Raw genomic sequence first — 21,404 nt, 5'->3', positions numbered from 1 at the left:
GATGGGATGATCTCTCACTCCAACATCTGACTTCACGACACCCGATGACGAATACGGCAAAGCATGGTCTTCAAAATGTTCACGGGGGTCAGGCCAAAGGCCAATGTGTATACTGTATCACTATCCAATCATGCACTCATATTGAAATGTATCAACGACTATTACCAAAATTTGTTATCACTTATCAGTTCATTTATTCATTTACCTTTATCACGTACCGATCAACCATCGACAGTCTACGTGTATAATCCAGTATGTACGGATAAAGATAAATGAAGGGGAGGTCAGGTGTTTGGAGTGTTGGAGGTTTTTGTAATCAAAACATGAATAACAAGAGTTGGGATAATCGCAGCAGGCTGACCGCCAGGATTTTATTTTTATTTTTGATTCCGATAATTCTGTCTGTGTAGCTACGATTTAAGATATTTTACCGCTACCCTGTAGTGATTTTTCATTTTTAATTTCCATTCAATGTGTGAGATAAACTCCCAAAGGGGGGATATGTTGTAGAAAATAGACTTGCATTTGTAGAATAGATTTGCATACATTTAGAAAGAAATGTAGAAAGACTTGCTTACAGTTGTGAGAGAAGTCATGTTGACATCATTTCGGGAAGGTCCTTGGCAGACAGTTGAGTTTCCTTAAAAGGGCATGGGACCTGCAAGGACTCTCTGAGCAAACTGAGGCGAACAACATGTCCTAATAAGGGTACGACAGCATCTTCCTTGATGTTGCGTGAGGACCGGGCCACCTCTTGGGTTGTATTTAATTGAAGCTATAAAAGCGTTGTTATGTCTAAAGTTCTCTGAGTTCTTTGGGATGATGCAATAAAGAACTCCCTCTCATGGCAGCCTCTGTGCATTTGTTGAACCACGTACGAGAAGACTTAATCGATTATCGAACCTGCATTTTCTCCAACAACAAAACCTCTGTTCAGGCTCACATCTGAATCTGGTGCCCAGCATAAGCGCAAGAGAGGCAGCAAACTAGTGAGGAAAGGTCAAGTGAAGCTGACGCCTGCTGATTGGTCCGATGCATGCCAGAACGCATTTGAAACACTTAAACACGTCCTCGTGACAGGTGTCACTCTGGCCCACCCAGATTTTGATGCGCCGTTTATTCTGGCTGTCGACGCATCCTTCGATGGGATTGGAGCAGTCCTGTTACAGCTGCTACTTGGTGTAAAAGTAGCCAGACCAGTCGCTTTTGCAAGTAAAATGCTCTCTTGCTCCCAGCTCAACTACCCTGCACACCGGCTCGAATTTTATGCCTTGAAATGGGCGGTATGTGATACATTCAGCCATTGGTTGAAAGGATGACACTTCACCACGTGGACCGACAAAACCCCTACATTTTGACCAAACCAAGACTTGATGCGTGTGAACAGCGGTGGGTAGCGAAGCCTACCTTTCCTCTCTAAAGTACTTGAAAAAGTAGTGGTACAGCAGCCGAATGTTTTCATATCCGAGAATAACCTTTTTGAATCCATGCAATCAGGATTCAGGGCTAACCACTCTACTGAGACAGCTCTGATATAGGTAACAAATGATCTCCTACTGGCAATGGATTCTGGCGCTTCATCACTTTTGCTGCTGCTGGATCTTAGTGCTGCTTTTGACACAGTGCACCACAATTTCCTACTAGAACGGTTGGAAAAATGGATTGGTCTCTCAGGAACCGTCCTCTCGTGGTTCAGATCCTACCTCTCAGACAGGACGCACTGTGTTAAATATGGTGAAATGACATCTGAGCCCTTTAATGTTACCTGCGGTGTTCCGCAGGGTTCAGTGCTTGGCCCCCTTCTTTTCAGCATTTACATGCTTCCATTAGGTGATATTAGTCGCAAGTACAATATCAGCTTCCACTGCTACGCAGACGACACTCAACTATATCTTCCGTTGGAGGAATCTCCCACACTAAACTGTGGAAATTTGGAGGCCTGCCTCATTGAGATAAAAGAGTGGATGTCACTCAATTTCTTGCGTCTTAACTCTGAAAAGACCGAAATGTTAGTCATTGGCCCATCTAAATGCCGTGACTTATTCTCAAAAACTGCTGTGAACATCGACAAATATCACATCACACAGAGTGACTCAGTTAAAAATTTAGGTGTCATATTTGACCCTGATCTATCCTTTGAAATGCATGTAAAGAAAATTACTAGAACCGCTTTCTTCCATCTTCGTAACATTGCTAAAATCCGTTCAATACTGTCTCAGTCTGATGCGGAAATTATAATTCATGCATTTGTTACCTCCCGTCTCGATTACTGTAATGCACTACTCTCTGGTCTCCCGAAGTCTAGAATCAAGTCTCTTCAGCTGGTACAAAATGCCGCAGCGAGGCTTTTAACTAGGACAAAAAAGTAGGATCACATAACACCGATTTTGGCTAACCTGCATTGGCTCCCAGTTAGCCATAGATGTGATTTCAAGGTTCTCTTAGTATTGCACAAAATCATACATGGACTTGCTCCCTCTTATCTTTCAGATCTGATTTGCCCCTATGTCCCGGTCCGAAGCCTACGATCTGAGAGTGCCGGTCTTCTGGTGATCCCAAGAGCAAAGAAGTGTTCTGCTGGTTCGAGAGCGTTCTCCATCCGGGCACCGGTGCTGTGGAATGCTCTTCCCCCTGAGATCCGATCTGCAACCTCAGTGGAAATGTTTAAATCCAAACTTAAAACTCACTTCTACTAGCATATGAATAACCTACTCTTCTCAATATTATATTATTATTATTATTATTCTCGTCGGCTGAAAAATAGTCTGTGTAATATAGTGTAATAATCTGTAAAGCCCTTTGAGACTCTTCGTGATTTAGGGCTATACAAATAAAAATGACTTGACTTGACACATGTGTGGGTCATCGCCTTGTTACCGAGCCCTATACCTCGCTGTTGGACTAGGTCAACAGGGTGAACAACAGTACTGTGCAAGAGGTGTTCAGAGTATCTAACAATTCTCACGCTGTTGTAGACGAGAGTGCTGAGACATCAGATGAGTCAGTGAAAAGGGCAGTTCCACCAGGCACATCAGAAGAAGTTGAATTTTATTGCAATATGTGACATCAGAAGAACTTGCTGCTGTCCTCAGTGCTCAGTCCACTGGCGGCGTGGGTCAAGTGATGGGAACGGATGCTAACTTCAATCTTCTGCAGAAGGAAGATCAGTCAACGGCACTGCCACAGAGTCAGCTTGTTGGTCTACAAAAACACGACAACACAATAAGCAGAACCATGTACTTTGTGCATAGACACAGGAGACCTACCAAGCGTGAGAGAGCTGTCGAGTCGCCTAGTGTGATGAAACTACTGAAACATTGGAGCAGACTCACCATACAGAATGGCATGCTCTACAAAATAAGGATAGATCCTCGCATGGCCAAGAAGATCTTCCAGTTTGTGGTGCCTGACTCAGTGAAGCAGAAAGTCTTCCACGGTTTCCATGACTCAGCAGGTCACCAAGGCCAGAACCGTACTTTGTCTCTAATGAGGCAACGATTCTACTGGAATGGCATGGAACGTGATGTTGTGAACTATGTTAAATCCTGCCAGCGTTGTTTAGTAGGGAAAACACCGGAACCACACAACCGTGCACCACTCAAGACTATGGTCACCTCTGAGCCTATGGAGTTGGTCTGTGTAGACTTTTGGCCTGCTGAGCAAGAGAACAAGTCTGTAGATGTCCTGGTCGTAACTGATCATTTCTCCAAGATGGCGCACGCCTTCCCTTGCAGGAATCAAACCGCCAAACAAGTTTCTCGCCGTCTGTGGCAGGTTTTCTTTCTTGTCTATGGTTTCCCTCGGCGTATCCACACTGATCAGGGAGCCAATTTTGAGAGCAAACTGATCAAAGAGCTTCTAGAGATGGCTGGGGTGCAGAAATCCCATACGACTCCATACGATCCCATGGGAAATGGTATCGCAGAACGATTTAACAGAACATTGGGAGATATGATCAGAACCCTTCCCTCAGCGCAAAGCAAAGTGGCCACAAATGCTGCAGCAGCTCACCTTCTGCTACAACTGCACAGAGCATGAGACAACAGGGTTTGCACCGTTCTACCTAGTGTTTGGGAGGATCACTCGTCTCCCTGTTGATGTCATGTTTCAACATGCTAGTACCAATGATGCTACTCTGACTTTGTAACCCATCTGAAGAAGGATCTACATGAAGCTGCTCAGATTGTACGGAGGAATACTCTCAGAGAACAGACTCGCCATGCCAAGCTGTACAACCGTGGGGCCAAAGGATCACCCCTCGTCGTGGGAGACCGGGTGTTGATCGCCAACAGAGGTGTCCCAGGGAAACGCAAGGTTGCAGATAAGTGGGAGTCGACCCCGTATGAAGTCATATCAGTCAAGCCTGATCTCAATGTCTATAGAGTCAAGGATTGCCTGACGGGCAAAGAGAAGGTAGTTCACAGGAATTTGCTGCTCTCTGTTAGCTTCTTGCCCTGTGAGGGAGATCTGGCCAGCGAATCTGAACACTCAGGGTGTGACGCTGCTATGCACGGAAGTGATGTATGCCCTGATGTATCTGACGCGGTCGAAGACAGTGATGTCCGTACAGTAAACTGGGTGATACAGTCAGGTGCAGAGCAAGTTCATTTAGAGGTGGAGGATAACTCACTCCACAGCAGATCTGATGCTCAGTCTGAATCTCTCACAGTCGATACATCCAGTCAAAGAAGACAGCACATCCCCGAACAAGATGTTGATTATACTGCAAGTGACAATGCGGAAAGCCCATCACGGTGCTCTGAAAACATGATCCTTTTGGGTATGGGCCCTCAAGACACTGTCCTCCGAGACGAGACCCCATTGAACACTGAACCCCGGGACATTGTCTCCCCTGATACTGACTGTTTAGACTTGACTGTCCCAGGCCCTCAAGCTCAGGTTATTTGTGCTCAACCGAGCCGTTATGATCTTAGGGTCTGCCAGTCCATCAGGCCTCCCAGTCGTCTTATTTGTCAGATGAATGACCTGTTGGTAGGTGACAATTCTGTGTCCGCAATTTCTGCTAGTTCCTTGTTTAAGTTCTTTAGAGATGCACTTTCAGTTTGAGTAACAAAGCTTGAGCAAGAAACAATAATTGTGCCTATGTGAGTACTTGAAACTACAGGAACAATGTTTTATATTTCAGAGATGTAACAGTCATCTTTGAGTCTGTGCTGAGTTAGGAGTTTGATCGCCTCCTTTCTTTTCACGCTCCTTTTTGGGAGAGTTTTAGAACTGACATGCACTTCAGTTTGTTCCTTGAAATACTGTACCAGTTTTTGTGTCCTTTTTTTCATCAGTATTTGCACCTCTGGATGTGATTTTTTTCCGTTTAGTGTAGCACTCCCATTTTTAGCAGAATTTCAGGGGGGTATGTAACGCGTGTAATAATAACTTTTGTTTTATTGAAATTCCTGCTGAAATATGTGTATAGTTTTTGGTAAGTGTTCTGCAATGATGAGTCCAACAGTGCCACCTGCTAGTATGGGGTAGGGTTTGTTTTGGCGTTTGACATGTGACCGGAAGGCGGGGTTTTGTTGGCAGTCTACAGTGCGAGCTGCCAACGGTAAGACACATCTTTTAATTTCAAACATTATAACCACAGCTGACAAATCTCTCAACATGCTCAGTAATGTGATTGATGTTGTCAAGCTGTTTGGATTTATTTCCGTTTTGTTTCTGTTGTGCTAAAATGTTAATTCCCCTTGTAGAGATCAGAGATCAAAGCCAGCAGAGAAGCTAATGCTGTGACACATTTCATCTGCAGGTAAATTGTATCCGTTTTTATACTCATTAGTTGTGATTGCTTCAGCAAGGCACGACTACATTGCCAAATGCTGTAAGCACAGGGCAATGTAGTTGTGCTTGCGAAACTATTATAATCCCCTGAGATATTATTATTATTAGTTGTGATTGCTTCAGCAAGGCACGACTACATTGCCAAGTGCTGTGTGCTGTAAGCACTTGGCAATGTAGTCGTGCCTCAGAAGCAATCACAACTAATAAGAAGAAAACGGGGGATTATAATATCAAGATCAACAACTGGCAGCTTGCACACCCCGACGGCAGCTTGCACACTCCGACGGAGCTTCTATCGTCGCCGGCAACTTTAATCAGGCATGCTTAAGGACTGTACTTCCCAAATTAATTCAATACGTGGACTGTGCAACCAGGGGGGACAAAACACTGGACTATGTTTACAGTAACATCAAACTTATGTACACCTTACCCCACCTAGCTGGATCCGACCGTCTCTCTTCCTCAGCCCCTCATTCAATACCATTATCCCGGAGATCCTGGTGGAGAAACTCTCTTACCAAGGACTCTCTTCCTCCATGTGCTACTGGATAATGGACTCCCTCTCAAACTTCCCACAGTCCGTGAAACTCGGCCACCACGTCTCTCCCAACTTATTACTGAGCACCGGCTCCCCCCAAGGATGTGTACTGGGCCCCCTGCTTTTCACCCTCTACCGCCGGCTTTTCGTGGACCCACCTCAAAAACACAATTGCCAAGTTTGCCGAGGACACTACCATGGTAGGCCTCATTTTTGAAGGGGATGAGGCGGCATACAGGGATGAGATGGATTCACTGACAATGTGGTGTTCGAAAAACAACCTCCTATTGAACACCAAAACAAAAGAAGTCGCACTGGACTTAAGGAGGCAAAGCAAGGACCCAGCACCACTCATTATAAACGTAAACTGTATGGAGAGAGTCCACTCTTTCAAATTCCCTTGTGTGCACATCTCCGACCACCTCTCCTGGTCTGCACCAGAGATGTGGTAGGGAAGGACCAGCAGCGGCTCCATTTCTTGAGAGTGCTCAGGAAAAATAATCTGTAACAGCAGCTTCCGGTGTCATTCTACAGAGCCACAGTGGAGAGCATGTGGCGTACTGCATCAAGGTGTGGTATGCTGGGTGCACAGCAGCAGACAGGAAAACACTTCAGAGGGTCATCAACACAGCCCAGAGAATCGTTGGTTGCTCTCTGGCCAGATTGGAGGACATTGCCTGTTCTCACTACCTCAGCAGAGTAGAAAACTTCAAGGACTCCTCTCACCCCGGCCACAACCTCTTTGACCTGCTGCCCTCCGGCAGATGCTACAGGTCACACAAAACAAAAAACAGATTCAGAGACAGTTTCCTCCCCAGAACCATCACCACCCTAAATACACACTGCACAAAAAAACTAAAACTCCCCACAAACGCTCTTTAAGAAGGAATACCAATACCAACACATTACCTCATACAGATGTAAAATGTTATTCATGCCTATGCTTACTTTGCACAATGTTGCCTATTTGCACTACTGCATATTGCACTACTACTATCCCCTGTATTTAAACACCAAATGTAAATATCTTCTGCTTTTACGTGCCCACACTTTATGTAAATATTTTCTGTCCATATACATACAAATTATTTTTATCCTTTTTTTTTAATCTTTTATCTAAAGGCCCGGTCACACAGCCTTTTGCGTCTGTATTGCGGGTAAAATTTTGGCCGGCGACTGTTCCGTGTCCTTCCGGCGACTGTTCCGCGTCCTCATCGCTGGTAACCGCGGCTGCATCGCTGTGCCGCCCGCGGTTACCCATGGTCTAAAGTTTCGAGCAGCGCAAAAATTTTTCGCGCGGCCAACCGCGTGTGAATTTCTTACCACGTGTAAAGCACGGCTGTATCTCGTCTGTATCACGATCTCAAAAGCGTCCAACAGCGTCTGCTTCACGGGGAGAAATTTCTGGCCGTGATTCAGCCTCGATATGCCCGTCAAAAAGGCTGTGTGACCGGGCCTTTACCAGCTCGGTGAACTTGGGGGTGGGGCGCCCGCCCCGAGACTGGTAGGTTGCTGGTTCAAGCCTAAGTCTTACAACATTGAGACTCATTGCCTCCCTGCTTTGCGCTGGGTTGGAATTGGGGGGTTTGTCACCTAATGACTCCCAACACATCAGTTGGGTTGAGCGAAGGGGCTGAGAATCCCCTCCTCTGTATCAACCTCCCAGAAAGAGTCAGAAATATGAATGTGTTCTTGACTCTAACCATCTCCCACTAGGTGGATATGGCTCCGAGATATATATATATTTTATAGTCTTTATAGTCTTATAGTCTTTATCATCTTTGAAGATGATGGCGGCGCGCATGGATGCAGCGGCTCACAGCTCTTCAGCTAATTTTCTATTCATTACCGTTCTCTTGTCTTTTTTACTTTCTTTTCTGGACACCTGCGTGGCCAATAATACCTATAGTCGGGAGGAACTTATACATTTGGGTCTGCGCCTAAATTTCGACCATTTAGGCACTTTTCATAGCACTTTTGATATCCCGCAAGAAATACAAAGGCTTACGGGATCTCTGTGGGTGGCCAACCCACTTACTAAGCGGCAGAGATGGCGTATGGATCGCCAACAAAAGTGGGGCTGTCGCTCGGGCAAGTGTGCTAAACGGCAGAGAAGGACACAAAGATGATGGCCTAATTCCACCAATATTTCTTTATCGATCTTGCCTGTCAACCGACGCCTGAGACTCAACACGCCCAAACAGCGTCATCTTGTGACGATTTCTACAAAGACTTCAGCTAAGTTAAACGATTCAGCAAAGCTAAACTTTGGTCTTTTAATATTAGATCGTTTGCTCCTAAAGCTTTACTTGTTGATAATATTATTCGTGATTACAAACTTAACCTGATTGGTTTGTGTGAAACTTGGTTGAGACCAGATGAGTTCCACCGTTAAAAGAGGCTTCTCCTCAAGACTACGTGAGCTGTCATGTGGCACGCTCTTTGAATAAGGGTGGAGGTGTTGCGCTAATTTCTGAAAAAAATACTCAAACTTACTCCCCGTACCTCTAAAAATTATAAGGCCTTCAAGGTTCTTGTTATGCGGTCCTCTTTAATGTCAATTTATGTAGTAACTATTTATCACGCACCAGGACCATACTCAGTTTTCTTAGATGAATTATCTGAACTGTTGTCTGACTTAGTAACCTATGCAGAATAAATAGATAGATAGATACTTTATTCATCCTCGCAGGGAAATTCACACTTCAAGCAGCAGCCCTGCGCTGAAGAACAAAACAATAATAAAGCATAAAGAATGCAATACACAAATACCCAATGTGACGTGTTAATACCCAATGTAGCGTGTTATATAGAGTATCTAGATAGTGCAACAAAGAATACACACTGCGATAAAAATACGGTAATATAATAACAATAATTATGGGGGACTTTACCATTCATATGAAATCCCCACTCAGTTCACTTGCTGTTGCGTTTTGGTCTCGAATTGATACATTTCATTTTGATCAACTGATTGATTTGCCGACTCATAAAAATGGAAACACGCTAGACTTGGTTCTGGCTCGAGGAGTTTCAACTTCAAACGTGACGGTGTTACAGTGTACTACCGTTATTTCTGATCATTATTTAGGTACATTTGAGGTGAATGAATGAAAACTTTTATTTCGAACATTAAAAAAAACAGGACAAAAACAATGAGTCAACAACAAAATAATGTCACATAACATGTTCAAAGGGTTAGTCAGAAGCAGATGCTTATTTTTCCTACCCCTTTATCTTCCCTATTAAATGCATTTTACAAATCCTCCTTTCCTCTTATGTCTAATATAACAAAATCTCGTGGACACTTATTACATAGGTCAGATAACAATGAATGAATGAATGAATGAATGAAAACTTTTATTTCGAACATAAAAATAAAAACAGGACAAAAACAATGAGTCAACAACAGAATAATGTCACATAGCATGTTCGAAAAGGGGTAGTCAGAAGCAGATGCTTATTTTTCCTACCCCTTTATCTTCCCTATTAAATACATTTTCTAGATAGCTCCTCTTGTGTCCAATACAACAAAATCTCATGGATATTATTACATAGGTCAGATATCAATAATTATAATAGTTACAATAATCACATATTTTATACACTAATCTTCGCAAAACCCATCCCTCAACGTCATAATGCGCATAATGTCACTGCGGCACCAGTGATAATAAAAATAAACACAATACTTATAATAACAGTTCTGATATAATAATAGCAACAATAACAACAAGTTAACCATAGTTTGAAATGCAGTATTTCCAATCTCCCTCATTTCCCATTTTCTTCATCCCTGTATTTCTCCACTAATGCTTTTTTTGTATTTAAATTTGAACACATGGATAGTTGGACATTGTTTGATCTCATTTTGCAAATTATTCCAAAGTCTGACTCCACACACAGACACACACATACTTTTCCTGGTGGTTCTCACCTTTGGGATTTTGAATTCACCACAGCCCCTCAAGTTATAATTTCCCTCTTTCCGAGTGAATAATAATTTGTATGTTTTCTGGCACTATGTTTTTGTTGACCTTAAATAACAGTTGTGAAGTGAAAAATTTTATTAAATCATCCAATTTCAATAATTTGGACTGCATGAATAAAATATTGGTATGATCCCGATATCCTACCCTGTGTATGGTTCTTATTGCACGTTTTTGAAGGATAAAAAGGGGCTGTAGTGAACTTTTGTAATTATTGCACCAGACTTCTGCACAATATGTTAAATATGGCAGAACGAGAGAACATTATGATAAATACAATGCATTATAATTTAAAAGAACTTTGGCTTTATTAATTATTGAAATGCTTTTAGATACCTTAGTTTGTATGTGTCTGATGTGTGTTTTCCAACTTAATTTATTGTCTATTATGATCCCTAAAAACTTAATTTCTGATACAATGTCTATTGCGACACCATCCAATTTGACTTCTAAATCTTGATTTGCCTTACGATTACCAAAGAATATTACTTTGGTTTTATTTAAATTTAAAGATAATTTATTTATATCCATCCATACTTTTAGGTTAATTAGTTCACGATTAATAGAGGTTACCAAATCAATATAGTTATCATTTGAATAGAAAATGTTAGTGTCGTCTGCAAATATTACTATTTTCAATAGTTTTGAAACATTTAAAATATCGTTAAAATATGAATTAAATAATTTTGGTCCCAGGAAAGAACCCTGTGGTACTGCACAACAGATGTCCAAATATTCAGATGAAAACTCTCCCATTTTTACATATTGCTTCCTCCCCGTCAAATAACTTTTAATCCATTGCAAAGCCACTCCCCTGATGCCATATCTTTCCAGTTTTTTTAATAGTATATTATGATTAATGGTATCAAATGCTTTTTTTAAGTCAATAAATACCCCGACTGCGTATGTCTTCTTTTCTATACTATGGGGGATTTCTTCTACTGCATCAATAATTGCCATTGTTGCTGATCTGTTTGCTCTAAAACCATATTGACTTTCATTAATCAATTTATATTTATCTACAAATTGTTCTAGTCTATTATTGTAAAGTCTCTCTAATATTTTAGAGAACTGAGGAAGCAGAGATACCGGTCTATAGTTTGTAAAAATGTGCTTGTTTCCATTTGTGTATATTGGTATAACTTTTGCTATTTTTGTTTGATTTGGAAATTTGCCTGTTAGAAACAATAGATTACATATGTAGGTCAATGGTTTCACAATGGTATTTATAATTTGCTTAGCTATTACCATATCGATGTCAAAACAATCCATAGACGTTTTGTTATTACAGTTGTTAACCACGTCTAAGATTTCTGATTCCGTAACCCCAGATAAAAACATGGTCTTGGAATTCATTTGCTCTCTGCACTATTGTACTTACAGCGTTATTGTTACAGTGTTAATGTTACTGTTTACCTGACTTGTTAACCTGACTGCCCATTTTGCACATCTGGTTAGCCACTCCTCTTGCACTATCGGCACTATGGTAAAATACTATACGTAGCCATAATACAATACAACTTTTACTTATATCTGTACATTCGAGGAAACTGTGCGGGTCAGATGTATCGACATTTCGTTCTGTATACACGTGTACTAGAATGACAATAAAGTAGATCTGAATCTGAATCAGTGACTCAAATTGTTTACCACTGCACTCTGGGATATTTGCAGCGAGCTCTGGTCCAACATTTACAAAGTAACTATTGAAATTCTCCACAACTTGATTTAAATTATAATTTTCACTGTTCTTATCAATAAAATAGTTTGGATATGCATTGCTTACATTCTTTCCTTTTATTACACTATTTAATATATCCCAAATACCTTTGATATTACTTTCGTTATGATGTAATAAATTGGTATAGTATAATTTCTTGCTTGCTCTTAATATTTCTGTCAATTTCTTTTTATACGTTTTGTATCGGGATTCGGCTTCCTCAGTTCTTAATTTAATACATTTTCTATATAAGGTGTTTTTTTTCTTACAAGCATTATATAAACCCTTAGTTATCCATGGATGGTTTACAGATTTATTCTTAATATTAGTTTGTCTCATTGGGCAATTTTTGTTATACTTGTTGGTGAATATTTCCCAAAATATGTCAATCGCACGATCCACATCATCTGTACCATACATAGCATTCCAGTTTTGTTTAACTAAGTCATCATAGAGTGATATAATAGTCTCTTCAGTTCTAACACGTTTGTAAACATAATCCTTGTTGATTCTTGTCTAGGAACCTCTTCATCCTACACTGTAAATACTGGTAGGTGATCAGAAATATCACAAACCAGTAATCCGCTGACGTTTGTAAATTCCATATTATTTGTAAATATATTGTCAATGAGTGTTGCACTGTGAGAAGTGAATCTACTAGACCTTAATATAGTTGGGTACAAACTCATACTGTACATCATATTAATATAGTAATCAATGTTTTTATGTTTGTTTGGATTCATTAGATCAATGTTGAAATCCCCACAAATGAATCGTGTTTTGGCGCCGATTGCTGAATATGTTTTTTCAGCCCAGTTTGTGAAGGTTTCCAGATTTGAGCCCGGTGAGCTATATACACAACTGACTATAATATTTTTCCTTTTTACATTTATAATTTCTATTTTCAAGTTAAGTCAAGTCATTTTTATTTGTATAGCCCTAAATCTCGAAGAGTCTCAAAGAGCTTCACAGATTATTATACATTCAAGTAAATCGTCAATGACAAATGACATGTTTTGTATTATTTTCGATTTAAATCTTTTGTGCACATATATAGCTTCTCCTCCTATTTTGTTTGTTCTATTTACATAGTTCAAATTATACTCGTTTAATTCAAAATTAACACCCCTTTCCTCACTGAACCACGTTTCAGAAACTGCAATCACACTAAACGGGTTCTTAAATTGCTGTAAGCATTCAGTGATGTCATCAAAAATTGTGTACATGTTTCTACTGTTAAAGTGTATTATTGAGAATTTGCCTTCAGATTTAACAAAAGTATTATACCGTATTTTCCGCACTGTAAGGCGCAGCTAAAAGTCTTAATTTTTTTTCAAAAGCTGACCATGCGCCTTATATATGGCTCAATATTAAATCGCAAGGTCTCGCAACTTATGCAACAGCCGCCAACTCGATTTTCCCCCGAACGTGGAGTAGTCCGCGGTGTATGCTGGGATTTATATACCGGCGTTTCATTGGCTAACCAATGTGTCAATCATCATTTGAATCGATCGCTATTGGCTAAAGTTATTCGGAGCCTCGGATAGGCTAGAGGGCCGAAACAAACCCTGCAATTGGCCGAAAAAGATGTGTCAATCATCATTCAAATCGATCGCTATTGGCTGAAGTTATTCGGAGCCTCGGATTGGCTAGAGGGCCAAAACAAACCCTGCAATTGGCCGAAAAAGATGTGTCAATCATCCGTTAAATCGATCGCTATTGGGTGAAGTTATTCGGAGCCTCGGATTGGCCAGAGGGCCGAAACAAACCCTGCAATTGGCCGAAAAAGATGTGTCAATCATCATTCAAATCGATCGCTATTGGCTGAAGTTATACGGAGCCTCGGATTGGCTAGAGGGCCAAAACAAACCCTGCAATTGGCCGAAAAAGATGTGTCAATCATCCGTTAAATCGTTCGCTATTGGGTGAAGTTATTCGGAGCCTCGGATTGGCCAGAGGGCCGAAACAAACCCTGCAATTGGCCGAAAAAGATGTGTCAATCATCCGTTAAATCGATCGCTGTTGGCTGAAGTTATTCGGAGCCTCGGATTGGCTAGAGGGCCAAAACAAACCCTGCAATTGGCCGAAAAAGATGTGTCAATCATCCGTTAAATCGATCGCTATTGGGTGAAGTTATTCGGAGCCTCGGATTGGCCAGAGGGCCGAAACAAACCCTGCAATTGGCCGAAAAAGATGTGTCAATCATCATTCAAATCGATCGCTATTGGCTGAAGTTATACGGAGCCTCGGATTGGCTAGAGGGCCAAAACAAACCCTGCAATTGGCCGAAAAAGATGTGTCAATCATCCGTTAAATCGATCGCTATTGGGTGAAGTTATTCGGAGCCTCGGATTGGCCAGAGGGCCGAAACAAACCCTGCAATTGGCCGAAAAAGATGTGTCAATCATCCGTTAAATCGATCGCTATCGGCTGAAGTTATTCGGAGCCTCGGATTGGCTAGAGGGCCAAAACAAACCCTGCAATTGGCCGAAAAAGATGTGTCAGTCATCCGTTAAATCTATCGCCATTGGCTGAAGTTATTCGGAGCCTCGGATAGGCTAGAGGGCCAAAACAAACCCTGCAATTGGCCGAAAAAGATGACTCTGAATAGCAAGCTTGCTAAACTACGCCATAAAGAAACATGTTTCATTAGTCAGTATTTGTAAATATTTTACTCTCCTGGATTTACTGCACTCACGGTTGTAAGAAGAGCATGATTGCGTATCATTACTGAACGTGAGAACTAGGTGAGCTATGCGGCTTTATATTTTCCCGGTATCTTGTTTTAGAACGATCTTGATGTTGCTGTGATGAGTTGAGTGAATTCAACTCAATTCTAAGTGTTTATTGTCATATGCACAGTAAAGTTGCGAGCGAACAAGAAAATAGAAACTAAGGAATGGTTGGCATTTCTTGAATCCCAAGACTTTAACCTTCCGAATGATATTTGAAATGATGCATTTGAGTGATATCGTACGGACACCGCATCCGCACGTGTCTACAACACGTATTTGCTTCTTTGCAAGCTTTGGGAATGTTAAGGGGGTAATCAATTTGACTGAATCATCTGACTGTTTTGTCGACGTTCCCATTGTAGCGCCTTATAATCCGGTGCGCCCTATCTATGGAAGATGTAGGACCAAAAACTATTTTTTGGGGGTGCGCCCTATAACCCGGTGCGCCCTATAGTGCGGAAAATACGGTATTCATTTCCAGTATATTATTTGCAATTGTCTGAGCTAGCTGATAGAAATTTGTGGTCAGGATCGAAGTCATCTAATCTTGAATTATTGGAGTCAGTGTGAGAAACAATGCTCAGTTCCGGTAGATCATGGCCTAATATATTATGATGGATTTTTTTATAGTGATCTGTAATAAAGGTGTCCATATTTTCAGTTCAGGATGCCATTGTTACACTTCAGGCAAATCTGTCGAGCTCCTGCATTTCTCGGACCCAAAGTATTTTTGCTTCTTCTGGAGTGCCGTTTAACTTTATGTATACTCTACAGTTTGAAGTCCAAGTTCCTTGTATCTTGTTTGTTTTCCTCAAAAATGGAGCCCGTCTTGCAATGTCAGAGTTTTTTTTGTTTAAGTGTTCATTTAAATAAACATTTGTCCCTTTTAGTTTTTTTCCTTGCTTAAGGATTTCATGTTTTCGTTTCCTGTTGTCCGACTGACTTGTTGTGATGTTGTACTAAAAAAAAACTGAATGATTTTTTAGCGAATGCAATATAAGCACTGGGATAGTTTCCGAGCTCTCTCATCTTCTTTCAGGAGTAGTTGCATCATTTCCTTTAAATAAAAGCTCTATTGACTCACTCATAAACAAGTTTAATGTTACCCTGGCTGGTGTCCTGGATTCAGAAGCGCCTATACGGCTTAAATCACGACCTAAAAGACGCACGTCTTGGTTTACTGATGAAACTACATTGCTTAAACAAGAATGCAAGAAACCTGAAAGATAATGGCACTTTACCAAGCTTGAGGTTTTTCGTCAAACCTGGTGTGTCAGCTTGTTAAAGTATAAAGCAGCCCTTGCCTGTGCAAAATCAGTCTATTAAGAATATCCCCAAAATCCTTTTCGACACAGTAGCATTGCTAATGAGGCAACAGCTCATCCCAGATAGTTCTACCCATTCAGCCCATGACTTTATGGTCTTCTTTAATAAGAAGATTCAACGAATACGGGAAAACATTTCTAAAGACAATGTTAATACAACACATATTAAAGGCCTGGCATCTATAGATGCGCAACAAGGTGGCTGTTCAGGGAATTTTTCCCGATTTTGTGATCTGTCACTCGATAATCTAAATCCGGTGGTGAATTACGGCCAAACCCGCTACTTGCCTAGTTCCAGCGGCATTTAAGTCCGCTGTTATTAAACCTACACTGAAACGACCCATCCATGATCCAGAAAGCTTATGTAATTGTAGACCTGAGTCAAGCCTACCGTTTTTTTCTGAAGTACTTGAAAAAGCACAGCAGCTGAATGATGTTATATCCGAGAACAATCTTTTTTAATCCATGCATCAGGATTCAGGGCTAACCACTCAACTGAGACAGCCCTGATTAAGGTAACCAATGATCTTCTACTGACAATGGACCCAGGCGCTTCATCACTTTTGTTGCTGCTGGACCTTAATCTGCCTTTGACACTGTGGACTATAATATCTTACTAGAACGGTTGGAAAAATGGTTTGGTCTCTCAGGAACCTCCCTCTTATGGTTCATATCCTACCTCTCAGATAGGACGCACTTAAATATAGTGCAATGACATCTGAGCCCTTTAGTGTTACCTGTGGTGTTCTGCAGGGTTCAGTACTTGGCCCCCTAATTTCAGCATTTACATGCTTCGATTAGGTGATATTATTCGCATGTATAATCTGAGTTTCCTTTGCTTAGCTGATGACACTCAACTATATCTTCCGATGGAGGACTCTGCCACACTAAACTGTGGAAATTTGGAGGCCTTTTGGAGGCTCTGAAAAGACTGAAATGTTGGTTATTGGTCTATCTAAATGACTTGTTCTCAAAAACTGCTCTGAACATTGAAACATGTGATATCACCCAGAGTGAAAATTTAGGTGTCACGTTTGACCCTGATCTCTCTATTCAAACACACATGAAGAATTTTACTAGAACAGCTTTCTTCCATCGTTGCAACATTGCTAGAATTCATCCTATGCTGTCTCAGTCAGATGCGGTGATTATGATTCACGGGTTTGTTACTTCCCGGCTTGATTACTGTAATGCACTACTCCCCGGTCTCCCGAAGTCCAAAATAAAGAGCCTTCAGCTGGTACAAAATGCTGCAGCGAGGCTTTTAACTAAGACAAGAAAGTTTGATCACATTACTCCGATTTTAGCTAACCTGCATTGGCTCCCTGTTAGCTTAAGATGTGATTTTAAGGTTCTGTTGGTATTGTACAAAATCATGCATGGACTTTTCCCCCTTATATCTATATGTTCGGTCCGGAGCCTTCGTTCTGAAAATGATGGTCTACTAGTGATCCCAAGAGCCAAGAAGAGATCAACAGGTTCGGGAGCGTTCTCCATCAGGGCCCCGGTGCTGTGGAATGCTCTTCCCCCTGAGATTCGATCTGCAACCTCAGTGGAAATGTTAAAATCTAAGCTTAAAACACACTTCTACTCTATAGCATATGAATAACCTATAGTTCATGTTGATAATATGTGTATTTTTTGCCCTTATGTAGGTTTTAGATGTGGGGATGGTGTCATAATAGTCTGTAGTTTGCATTAGTCTTTGATCTGTGCAGCCCTTTGAGACTCTTTGTGATTAAGGGCTATACAAATAAACATGACTTGACATGACTTGTCTAAATGTGTAACTGGAGTGCCACGTCCAATTTTGTTGTCACAACATGTTCAACTCATTTTGTAACAATGATAATAAAGGTATATTATATTCTATTCTAATATGTTTTATCTAGGGGGGCATCAAATCTCAAATCGACTGTAACCTAGAGCATGCTCAAATTGTTTATCATCTATGCTCATTTTGAATAGGCCAATGCCTTTATCCACAGAAGGCATCCGACAGTCATAGCAGCACCGGCTAACTAATTGGTAGGTGTGTTGAATGTCTTTGAAATGACTCGTAGCTTCTCAACATTAAATTGTTTGGAAATACATCAAATGCACCTTGTAGAAAAGTGCTCACTTCAAATCCTGGAATAAATTTGAGGGCTGTGAAATAAACATTGATCCCTTCCATCTTCATCAAAAGGTATACAACAAAATGGCAGATTAGGCTTAGAACCTTGTGGGTTCGCACAGTCCACCGCACAGCCATAAATTACCATCGTAAAATGTTGTGGGTGTAATCATATCTTGTCGTCATTTATATTTTTTTCAACTCAAATGCTCATTCTTGTGCCGACTGCTAGGGTTTATTCTGCTGTCCAAGGTCACATGAAGTCACATGCAGAGGATCCCTAATTAAAATTGATATTATTTATTTTACAGTCCATTCAGAAGTTGTTGCATGTGTAAAAAAAAAATATTCGAGCAAACCTTTGTAAATATTTTGAAATACAGACACACAATTATTGTCAAGCTATATTGGTATTTATTCAGCAGCTGAACAAGGAAACTCAATATTTTAGGTTTAAACAAGTAGCAAGACAAAAAACTCCCACATTGTCTTATAGATGACTTCATTTCATTAAGTACAAACACGGAAGATATGATGCCTCGTGTTGGACCAGGAATTGCATTTTTTTTTTCAATATAAACAATTAATCCTATTCAATTTGAGGTATGAGTCTGTCACTTTAGATAAACTGGCCAACCAAACAAATGATAGTGCTGCCATTGCACAAAAAGCAGCGCATTTCTGTTGGCCCAAGAAAAACTACGGGGTAACACCATTGAAAAAGTTCATATATTTTAAAACCGTTCTGCCCCCGAAAGTAAAATGGTCGTACAACTGATATCGTGGAAAAGCCTCATGTTATGACCACGATTTTGTCAGGGTTTGAGGGATGTTTGATGACTTATATACAATAGGGGCCAAACAAAGTGACCAAATAATAATTTAAAAAACATTCGTGACATGATGGAGGCTAAACTCAACGTGGTAACATGGCAAACAAGTCCATTCTTACAAGAACAGAAACAACTGGAGGAAACACCTAAATGGCCAAGTGGCAAGGTAAGCTGATTTTTAGACACGACACATGAGGGATTACTTAAAAATGTGGACACAAACCTGTACAGAAACACAAGTTACAAGAAAAGATTTTTAAAAAAGACCAAACATTATCATTGACATCATTGCCTCCAGATGTTTTTGTTATCACGTAAAAGACAGGTTCTTTTCTATAAAAAGCTGGGGTTTGATGGGCCGATGACGCTCCACCCCAGCAGTGTCCTTTGTGCAAAAGCTTCATTTGTTGCACCAAGAATGACTTCGAGAGGAGCTAAAGCCGACGGACAATCATAGCCTATCAGTAGACCCACACTACAGTCTTGGAATGGTGGTAATTTGTCTGCCAAGTGTGCTAGATGTGGCCATTGCAGTGCTGAATGGCTGGTAGGAATCTGGCCTTTATTCATTGGAATAAAGTCACGGGCGTATGCTTGCTTGATGTGAATTTGACTCTCCAAGCTGAGTCCCCTCACTTGTAAATCCTGAACATTCTTGCTGGCTATTATTGTGTCAGTAGCAGTCATCGTGCTAAGTTTTAGTTTGACAGACTGAATACCCACATTTAATTTGTCGAGGACATCTTCTAAGATGAATGTTGAACTGCTCTGAGCATCTAAAATTGCATAAGTGAGCACTTCGTTTTCTGGCTCCACAATTGATGAGATATAAACAGGAACAATACTTGATGTAGCAGAAGAACGTTTTGACGAAGAGTGAAATAAAACCTTGTGCATTGATCTCCTGTGACTTTCGGTGGAGCTGAAGTCATTCTTAGCAATACTTGCAGATTTTTTCATCGCGTCTGTATGGAGGCTGGTTGGATGACGCCGTAGACATGTGTTACAAACGTGTCTCCGTTTGCATTCTTTGATGAGGTGTCCCTTTTTCAAACATCCAAAACAAAGGTGATTGCCATGTATGAACGTTTTCTTCCCCTCAAGGGTCTTTGCTGCAAATATGGGACATAGAGACATGTCATGACCCTCCTTTTTGCAAAATAAGCAATATGATTTTATTTTGCAGCAGGACACTATTTGGGAGATGGAATTTCTTGGTTGTGGAGTTGGTTTAGGACTCTTCTTCAGCTTTAGTGATGGATTTTCCAAGCATATATCATTCATAAAGGGCATCAATGCGAAATGACAGCACATTGTTTGTAGTTCTGCTTTTAGAAAATGTGTGAATTGTAAAAAATTAGGATATTGGCCAAGGGTTTCAAGTTCGTCAAAAACAACTTGGCTCCACTTCTGGACAAGCCACTCTGGCATTTTTTCGAGTATCTTATAGTTTTCCTCACAGTTGTTCAAAAAGCTCAGTCCTTCACCATGTCCAACCGCTCCATTGCAGCTTTTCAAGAAGTCCACAAAATCTTTCAGTGCAAGCGTGTCATTATCTCTGATCTTGGGCCATCTCATCAGTTTATCTCTGAAAGCTCTTTCTATAAAAGATGTGCTACCTTTTTTTTCTCTGTGTACCGCAAACTCTTCGTTGCAAGCTTTTTGTGTGTCTTTGTGAAAACTTTCAGCCTCTTGACATATATCACTAACAAAATCTTTCAGTGTAACTGTTTTTTCTGTTGTCGGTGGATTTGTGTCTGTTAAGGACTTGGAGGATCTGTCAGGGTCATTATATTTCAAGGGTCTATTACAGATGGTTTGTGTCTGTAGAATATTACTGCTTTTTGAACTTACTCGAGACCTACTTAAAGAATCCCTAGCTGGTGAGATTTTTGGTGATAACGGTTGAGCGAGGAATGCTATTGAGTGGTCTGTGGTGTTACCTTTAGTTTCCTTATTGTAGGTGTCAGCTTCAGTTTCATCCCAAAAATGTTGAAAACTTTTGCAACTTCCGCATGCCCTGCCATGCGTCGGAGCTTTCATGGTTTCCTTCTTCTCTTGCAACTGTTGCAACTTAGTTTTCTCTTCCTCAAGCCTGAGCTTCATCTCAATCTCTTTATGCTTGATTTCTGAGAGCAGTGTCGTTTCTCGAAGTTTCCATTCTTTCTGCTTTAATTCTGACAACAAGATGGCTTCTTTAAGTTTCCATTCGACTTCTTTCTGATTCATCTCGGACAACAACATTGCCTCCCGAAGTTTAAAGTTGTTTTCCCATTTGTTGAGTTGTTCCTGATGATGTTCTCCGGCAGCTTTTCCCCTAGTGGTAGTATCAGAGTGTGAATGCTCATT

This window comes from Urocampus carinirostris, chromosome 7 (genome assembly GCF_059441175.1).
Source record: "Urocampus carinirostris isolate Australia breed hairy pipefish chromosome 7, RoL_Ucar_1.0, whole genome shotgun sequence".
Lineage (NCBI taxonomy): Eukaryota > Metazoa > Chordata > Actinopteri > Syngnathiformes > Syngnathidae > Urocampus > Urocampus carinirostris.
This window is presented reverse-complemented; position numbering follows the sequence as displayed.